This window comes from Meles meles, chromosome 13, assembly GCF_922984935.1.
Source record: "Meles meles chromosome 13, mMelMel3.1 paternal haplotype, whole genome shotgun sequence".
Classification (NCBI taxonomy): Eukaryota; Metazoa; Chordata; class Mammalia; order Carnivora; family Mustelidae; genus Meles; species Meles meles.
Window position 1 is genome coordinate 63,961,069 of NC_060078.1, and position 9,182 is coordinate 63,970,250.

General features: G+C 40.3%; 1 non-coding gene across 1 annotated transcript; it reads right to left on the bottom strand.

Annotated features, from left to right (window-relative positions):
- Positions 1-2,309: 2,309 nt before the first annotated feature.
- Positions 2,310-2,472, bottom strand: LOC123955806. The gene has a single exon (XR_006821370.1). It is a non-coding gene; the product is annotated as a U1 spliceosomal RNA (small nuclear RNA).
- Positions 2,473-9,182: the final 6,710 nt, after the last annotated feature.

Here is a 9,182-nt window from a genome sequence, read left to right on the forward strand (position 1 = left end):
TAAATATATAATTTTAAAAAATCAATGAATGCACGAATGAATGACTATGACTAGTGGAGCTGGTGTATTCACGGAGCTTTTTGGAACATGTCACAGGTCCCTAGGCCCTGATCTATAGCCTTTGTATTTGCTTTGTTCGTTTGCTTGCTTTGTGTTTATTCTTGCTTGGTCACATGAAGTTGGGGTCAATAGCAGGGCATAGAAGTTAGAAGTTCCTCAAGAGTGTACTCCCCTCAACATGGCCCATGAAAGGAAAGCTACATCACACTCATCCAGCAATTTCTGGGCCAGGGTGGTACCTTGAGAGTCCTGGAGAGACCAGCTGTCCCAATCATCAGGGGCTTGCTCTGGTCCCAGAGGACTCTGGGAAGTACCACTCACTCACTGGCCAGTTTACGGGTGCCCTCCTTCCTCCCAAGGTGAACTAGTGAAAAGAGACTCCATCTTGTACCCCTGCAAGCTGTGGACACAGACAAAGCGCATCCTTAACTCCTGTTAGCAGAAATGCTCTCGGGTAAAGCCAAGGTCAATGGCTATGCAGGGCTTCGGGATGTTATCATTTATAAAGCAAAGAGTTTTGCATTAAGAAACAGACAGTGTTCTAGTATTGATTGTCCAGTTATTACCCTCTAAGACCTTTGGGAAAATTTCTAGGCTCTCTGCCTTTGCTCTTCCCAACTGGACTGATTGAAACTGGTGCCCAGGCTGGTCATGAGCCGTGGCCTAGAATTTACTTAGATTTGTGTTAAATGTTATTTCTGCAAATGAAGCTGTGTTGTCTCGGACAAGTGACTTAACTCTCTAGGACTTGATCCTTTATCTGCCAAATGGAAGTAACAACAGATTTTAAGGTTAGTTATAGGGTAAATAGAGATAATGCATGGGATGAGCTTAGATTTAGGTCAGCCATATAAAAAGGGTTCAATATGTTTATTATTAATGTGATCGTCCCCAACAAAAAGATTCCCAAGTTTGTCGACATGTGAAATTGGCTTCCAGGATTTTCTTATGAGACATAATTTAGATTTAGAACTCCATCTATCTCTCTACAATCTATTCCATTTGTCTACAGGTTAGCATTTCATAAACAGGCATTGGACAGATTTCTTAATCTAATTGTGTCTACTACCTGGAAAAAGGAAAGTGAGAAGATTGTCCTTGACCGGTCATCTGCCAAACACACGGGGGTGCTGCGAGCCCCAGGCAGTGCATGGGGACAGCTGCCACCATATGCCTGAGCTCCATCCTACCCTTTTGTGGAGGGGCTACCCCTGCCGTGGACAAAGAATAATGGTGGGATGCAAGTCTTTCCAGACCAGCCCCACTGGTCACTGCCCAGGGTGGGGAGAGTGTCAGTGGTCATGGGGCCAGGATGAGTGGGGGAGGTCTGGTGAGGCCCAAGGTGCTGGGAGCAGGCAGCTGCAGCAGGGAGGCTGGGGGTGGCAGGACTGTGTGTGTTCCTAGCCTCTGTGCATGCTCCATTGTCCCACTGAACTCTGCTTACAAAATACAGTCAATAACCAAATTACTGGGAATTTCAAGACAGACGCCACAGAGCCTTGAGTCCCCAGTGCAGAGCCCTTGCGAGGGTCAGGCAATTTTTGACTGAGCTGAGTGTGGGGCCTTTGCCCATGAAACCAGCCCTGAGTCCCTGCCCCATGGAGCGGAGGCAAGTGTTAAGAGAATCACTATACACGGACTGCACTGCCTGTCACACAGCCCGCTTTCGATGCCAACGAGCTTATCTTCAAATTGTCCCAAACCTGCTCTTCCAGGTGTTCTCCAAAGAGGACACCTTTTTAAATTGCAAATCCAGTCACGTTAGTCATCTGCCTAAAATGCTTAAGTTGCTTCTCTTTGTTCTGAAAATAAAGTTCAAACTTCCCGTGGTAGTTGAGTCCCTGGCACAGTCTTCTGAAGACCTACCTGACCCCTCACCCGTCGGCCCTCTTCTCCTCCCTCACTGTCCTCCAAGCTCATTGCTCTTTGCTTTCGTCAGGCTTCCTCCCACCCTAGGTCCTTGGCCACGTGTAGGGAAGGGACGAGTTCCAGGCAGAGGGAACCAACTGTGTGAAGCCTTACTCATTTGGAGGCTTGGAAACTCACTTCCTCAAGGGGGTTTTCTTTGAGTGTTTCAACCAGCCCAAACAGCCCTTATCCTGTGATGTGCTTTTGTAGTATCCTGTGTTTATTTTCAGTTTCCTAAACAAATTAATTTTCTTCAAAAATGACTCAAAAGGGCTCAGGCTTAAACAAAAAACCCACGCCAACACAGAAAATGAAACATTCTTTCCTTGGGCAGAACTAAACAGGGGGAAACACGACACAGTCCCCTGCCCCACCACAAATGATGCAGTAGAGTTTCTCACATTTGGGGAAATGGCAGGTCAGCACCTCAGAGCCCAGTGAATAAGACTCACCCAGGAAAAAACCACCTTTGTGATCATGGTATCTCCCCTGCCAGGTAACTATACCTGTGTTGGGTTTTTTGTTTGTTTGTTTGTTTGTTTGTTTTTGTTTTTTTTAAATAGAACTTCTAAAAATTCTAAATAATCAGCTACTTAATGACTTTTTTCTTTCATTTTATTTCTTTTCAGCATTCCAAAATTCATTGTTTATGCACCACACCCAGTGCTCCCTGCAATACATGCTCTCCTTAATATCCACCACCAGGCTTACCCAACCCCCCACACCCCTCCCCTCCAAAACCTCAGTTTGTTTCTCAGAGTCCACAGTCTCTCATGGTTTGTCTCCCCCTCCAATTTCCCCTAACACTCTTCTCCTCTCCATCTCCCAACATCCTCCATGTTATTCCTTATGCTCCACAAGTAAGTGAAACCATATGATACTTGACTATCTCTGCTTGACTTATTTCACTCTGTGTAATCTCTTCCAGTCCCGTCCATGTTGATACAGAAGTTGGGTATTCATCCTTTCTGATGGAGGCATAATACTCCATCGTGTATATGGACCACATCTTCTTTATCCATTTGTCCATTGAAAGGCATCTTGGTTCTTTCCACAGTTTGGTGACGGTATCCCAATGTTCATAACAGTAATGGCTACTTAACGACTTTTGATTTAATGTGTTTTTTCTAAATAAAGTATAAGCATCAGGTAGGCAGGCTCCATCTCTCTCTTGTTGACAGCTTCATTCTGATGCCTAGCTGAGTGTCAGACACATGGTTTATACCCAATGACTATTAAATTGCTTCTATTCAGTGCCTAACCAGGATGGATAATGATGCCCAATCTCTTGAGATTATTGTCTGGTAAAGAATGCCCTTAAATATAAGCAAATCCTGGTTAGGTGTCAGGAAAAGACTAGTTTCAAGTTTCTTTCAAATTCTTGCTCTCCTGGACCTCCCCATCTCACCTCTTTGGGTTTGAAAACTTTTTCTTTAGCCTTTTGCAATATCTTCACCCCTGTTCCCTGTATTAGAAGGTACGTATATGTTCTTCTTCCCTCTCATTTGTCCAGTCAGTCATTGAACCTTCTCATTTATTCAGGTCGTAGCACCTTTACATAAATATTTCCTAAAATTTTCCTATAAACTGTCTGCTATTATGTAAAGGTGGAAGTTGGGGTGGCTGGTGGGGGGGGGCTCCATTAAGCATCTGATTTTTTACTTCAGCTCAGGTCATGATCTCAGGGTTGTAAGATCAAGCCCAGTGTTGAGCCTCATGGCAGGCGTGGAGCCAGCTTGGGATTCTCTCTTTCCCTCTGCCTCTGCTTTTCCCCTCTGCCTGGGCTCTCTCTCTCTCTTTCTAAAGTAATCTAATTAATTAATAAATTAATTAAAATAAAATAAAAAATGAAGGTGGAAGGAAAGAGTCCAGTAATGCAGCTTGCAAAATAAGCTTTGCAGAAGAAAATTGTCTTTTAAATAAAAACACATATACTGGTATATTTAAGTAACCTTGCCACATAAGCAGTGCTGAGCTTCCTGTGAGTTTCAACTCCCTGGACTACACAGTTTGGTAATCACAAAGTGGGTATGGAAAGCAGAGCCCAGTGTCAGAGCCACAGAGTTTCAGGAGCATTTTGAGATGGTCTCTAATATATTTGTCATTGTCTACAGCCTAATAAGATTGTGCTTCCTTTTCACCTTTCATTTTATCATTGTCCGTAATAAAGGGATGCATTAATTTAATCCATAAATACAGATATGATGGTTTTATCCTATGGCTATGAATGATGCTTTAAAATAAAGAATCAAAATGATAAACCAATATAGTAATTTACCATAATTACAGCAATGAAATATTACTTTGAGTTAGTCATGACAGTAATACACAGCTCAGGAACTTCTGGCGAAATCTGCTAAGTAGAAGAGAACAAAGGGAGGAGGAAACGAGATGTGAGGTCATGCAAGGTTTCTAGCCACTAATCCAGACAGTTGGGGAAATAAATGCAAGCTGGAGGGCTCAGGGAAAGATCTGCCCTGGGAGGAGATGCCCTTGTTTTCTCTGGAAAGCCCGCCAAGTTTAGGAGACTTGCCACAGTTTAATTAAAGTCTGCAGCTGGTGTGAAAGCAAAGGAGAAAAAGAAATTAGGGCAGCAGAAAAACTAATGAAAGTCTAGAATCTCATTTTAAACTTTTCTCTCTATTATGAAAGAAATACAACTTGTCACATGTGCCCCATTGAATAGTGACAAAGCCCTTGGGGAAGGAACTTTCTGGACTATGAAGAGAACAGACCTGTAGTCCGGTCTCTTTGGATCTGACCACCACTGCCTTTTTCAGTGAAAACTCATCAAAAATCTTTTTGTTTGTTGGTTGGTTTGTTTTGAAAACCAGATTGGTAAAAGAGGGCAGCACAAATTGAATATCTTCAGGTTTAACTCCAGGGAAGTCCATCGAAACTTTGCACCAATCTTTGCAATCTGAAAGGGATTCATAATCAGGCTGCATGGCTATATTTGTCAGGGTCTCCAAAGAAAGTGAACCAAGAGGATAGTTCCTATTGTGGAGACTGGAAGTCCAGAATCCATGGAGTAAGCCAAGCAGGTTTAAAACTCAAGCAGCGTTTCTATATTATAGTTTTGTACCTGATTCCTTTTGCTGTCAGGAAAATGCAGTCTTTCCTCTTAGGGCCTTGAACTGATTAGATGAGGCCCACCACATTATGGAGGGTAATCTGCTTTATGGAAAGTCTACTGATCTAGATGTTAAATACATCTAAAAAATACCTAGACAGCAACATCTAGCCTGATATTTGATGAAATAAATGGGCACCATGTCCTTGTCAATGTGATACATGAAATTAACTGTCAAACCACCTCATATTAAAAATAATATAGTAGTTAATATTTATATAACATTTCCTTTTTGTCAGGTACAATGAACTCATTAATTCTCACAACAGCCATATGATACAGATAATGTTATTATCCTCAATTTTTGGATGAAAAAACTGAGATATAGGAAAATATATAACTGTCCAGGTTCATAAAGAGTAGGGATAGAGCTAGGATTTGAACTCAAGTAGTCTAACTCCTGAATTTGGGTTTTTAAGCACCCAAACATGATGAATCTGAGCCAGTTAATTAACTTCCCTGAGCTTTTATTCTTTTGTGGGAAAACATACATAATAGCAAATAATGTGGGGTTTGAAGAAACAATTAAATCAGAATACACATATAAAGATCCTAGTATTCTACCTAGTAGATAAGGTGCTCAATAAAAATTTAGCTTTCTTCCCTGACCTCAAAATTGCCTAATTTTTAATTTATTTTTAAAAGTTTAGTTATTTATTTGAGAGAGAGAGAGGTGGCAGAGGAAGAGAGAGTCTTAAACGGACTCTATGCTGAGCTCAGAGCCTGACACTGGGCTTGATCTCATAATCCTGAGACCATGACCTGAGCAAAAACCAAGAGTCACATGCTTATCTGACTGCACCAACCAGGCACCCAAAATTGCTTAATTTTTTATCATCATGTCTATGTTTAGAGATCCTTTCATTCTAGAAAGACTCACTAAGTATTGAGAGCTTAGTGTTATTAAATAGGATTATTTTTATAATTATTTGCTTGATAATAATCTCACCTGATAATCTCCAAGCTTCATGTAGGCTAGAATCTGTGCTATTCCATACTGCTCTTCAGTACTGAACACAATCCTTGGTATATAGTAAGGTCTTCAGCCCATGAAATAAATCAGTAAATAGATTAAGAAATTATTGCCTTTCATTGTCCACTGACAGGTAAGAAACTAAAACAGAATGATTAAATGACTTGCTCAGGTAGATGCAATTTATAGATGATGTATCCAGGTCTCAAGAATTCCATTGTTTTGTTTTATTTTATTTGTCTCCTTCCAGAAAAGCAATGTTAGATGTAAGCAGAGGCATATGCAATCTTAAGGTTCATCATCTCCCTGCCCAGTTGGAGTTGGGGAAGTTTTAAATAAAATTCAAGTGTTGAGTGATATTGACCTCCATGCCTGGGTGCTGTAGATGGGTCCTGACCAGAAATCTGAGAGTTGATGACCCTAAGAGCCTTCATTTGGAGTGGACTTCTTCTGATCAGGCAGATGAATAGCTTTGGAGCTTAATAATTAAAGGGTCAGTGATTCATACGAAGCAGTTCCACGTTTAGACATGCATTACTTGCTCTTCAAAAAGAAAAAGGAAAAAAAAAAACCCACACCTTTATCCAACTTTCACTTCTCCTGACCTCTCCCCTTTCTGGAAACTTATGAGAAGTACCTCTATAATTTAAATCTATCGACAATTAAAGTGCAAAGTCATTACCTACTTATTCAATTGTCTTCTGTCTTATGACTAATTGAAGGAATTACACATCAGTACAGAAGTGTGTGTGCTCATTCCATCTATCCCTGCCTCCTCCTGCCTGAGATTTGCTGTCTTTGCTGTAGGAGACTGATGTTAGATTGAAGATGTAACACATGGGACCTGACTTGGCCACTCACATGCCAAGTAAGCTCAAACGAATACATGAACTTCTCTGCCTTACTTTCCTCACAAATAAAATGTGGGTGATAATTTCTACCCTGACACTATGGAGAAGTGAGATTTCAGTGGGGTGATATATATAAGAGCTATTTGAACTGACGATAAGTAAAACATATAAATTAAAAAAACAAGAAAATGTACAAACTATTATTATTACTGGGATTTTTTGAAAGAGAAATAACATTCTACTCGGTATTGAGTTTCCTTCACACCATAAATTCAAAGTCTAGATCACAAATAAATAGATAAACAACTCACAGTCCTTGAGGCATTATCGTCTTTTGGTAATTCTGACTTCTCTCTGAAAACCAAAGTTCCGGTAGGTCACCCTTTACCTCCTGATCTCCTATAGATCCTTGGTTGCCATTATTTGTACTTTCCTTCCCATTTCCACAGTCAACACCTCAATTTAAAACTCCATTGTTTTCTAAGAGGTCTTTCTGTTTCCTGTCTCTCCTAGACTGACTCTCATAATGGTTTTCCACTGCCTAGAGAAGATTCCAAATCCCTTAGATCTCTACAGCTTGGAACTATTGAGACATTACTGCTTTATATTTCCAATTCCATAAAGAAACCCTGTGCTCTGAAAATGTGATCATCTTACTATTTCCTCGAAGCTTCAATGTGGTTTAAGTACTTTACAAATTCCTTCCTTTCACACCCTATAAACCATCACATCGGGGTTTTATTCATTTTATGGAAACTCCACAGTCATTTCTCTCCTTTTCCTGAAAACTTCTGAGATCACTTTGTCCTTAGACCAATACCCTTCAGATTGATTTTTAAGGTCCTTCAAAATGAACTTAGCTTATGCACTCCACCCCTATATTTCTTCCCCAAACGGGCTATTCATAACAAATGTGAACACCCCCTTGCTTCCTGATACTGCTCCCCTGTCATTCTTTTCCTGGCTCCATTTTTCCTCCGGCCCCTTTTCTGTTTATTTAAATCTCAGCAGTCTTTATGAAAGCAGCTCGTGTAAAACCTCCCCACAAAATTTTCTTTGTTGCTGCATAAAATTTCCCTTCACTGACCTCCAAGAAAATGGAGGAGGTAGTATAGTGTAGGAGAGGCAATAAGGCATTCTAGAAATAGAATTTCATTTGGAGTCACACAGACCTGGGTTTGCAATCCCAGTTTGGCATTTAATATCGGGAAGTCCTTGGGAAAAATCACATAACTCCTTGAGCTTCCTTTACCTTAATCTGTAAAATAGGAATATTAATTATAACTTTACATAGATTGTAGTGATTGAATGAGGCAATTTATATAAAACATCTGCCACGTAATAGTCCCTCAATAAGTGGTAGCTGCTGTCATTATGAGTACTTCCTCTGTTGCTCATTTGGCATCTACCATATGCCATCTTGTGTTATTACTGAACTACTTTATGGGTTTATATCTGTCTCCCATAAAACTGGCTTTCACGGACGTGCTGTGTATTACACTTCTTTCGAATGTCCCAGAGTGGTAAGCGCAATGATGGTGTCTTACCATTTATTAAAAATCTAAGAAGCTCATTCCTTGAAAAATTCATTTCAGTAGTATGCCTTGTTACTTTAAGTATATACAGTTAACTATATATTATCAATACTAATAAAGTGTTACTAAGTAGAAATCCTTCTGGATTCATTTGGCATGTTCTGTGAGAATCGCTTTACATTTCTATCCTCTTGCCTTGGTGCCATTATTTGAAACTTAGGAAGAGGCTCAGACCATCTCTTGGGGTGATCACAGATTACTGGGTCTCCTCACCTCAACCACACTGAAACAGAATATTTCATAATCTACACATATAATGGGCACATTGGGTGACTCATAAGCCCTCTGAAGGATGCAAGTCTTTGACATAGGGTGAGTTGAAAAGCTAGGGGCCATACTTTTTTATCTCTCTGAACCTCAATTTATTTTTTAATTTTTTAAAAAATTTAAAAAGATTTTTATTTATTTGAGAGAGAGACAGATAGTGATAGAGAGCACATGAGTGGGGAGGAGAGGAAGAAACAGGCTCCCCAGTAAGCAGAGAGCCCAATGTGGAGTTTGATTCCAGGACCCTGGGATCATGACCTGAGCTAAACAAAATAAATTGGGGGGCATCTGTGTGGCTCAGTCGATTAGATGTTTAACCAACTGAGCCACCCAGGTGTTCCTCAATTTATTTTTTAAATACAAATTATCATAGTTCTACATAGAACTTGTAAATA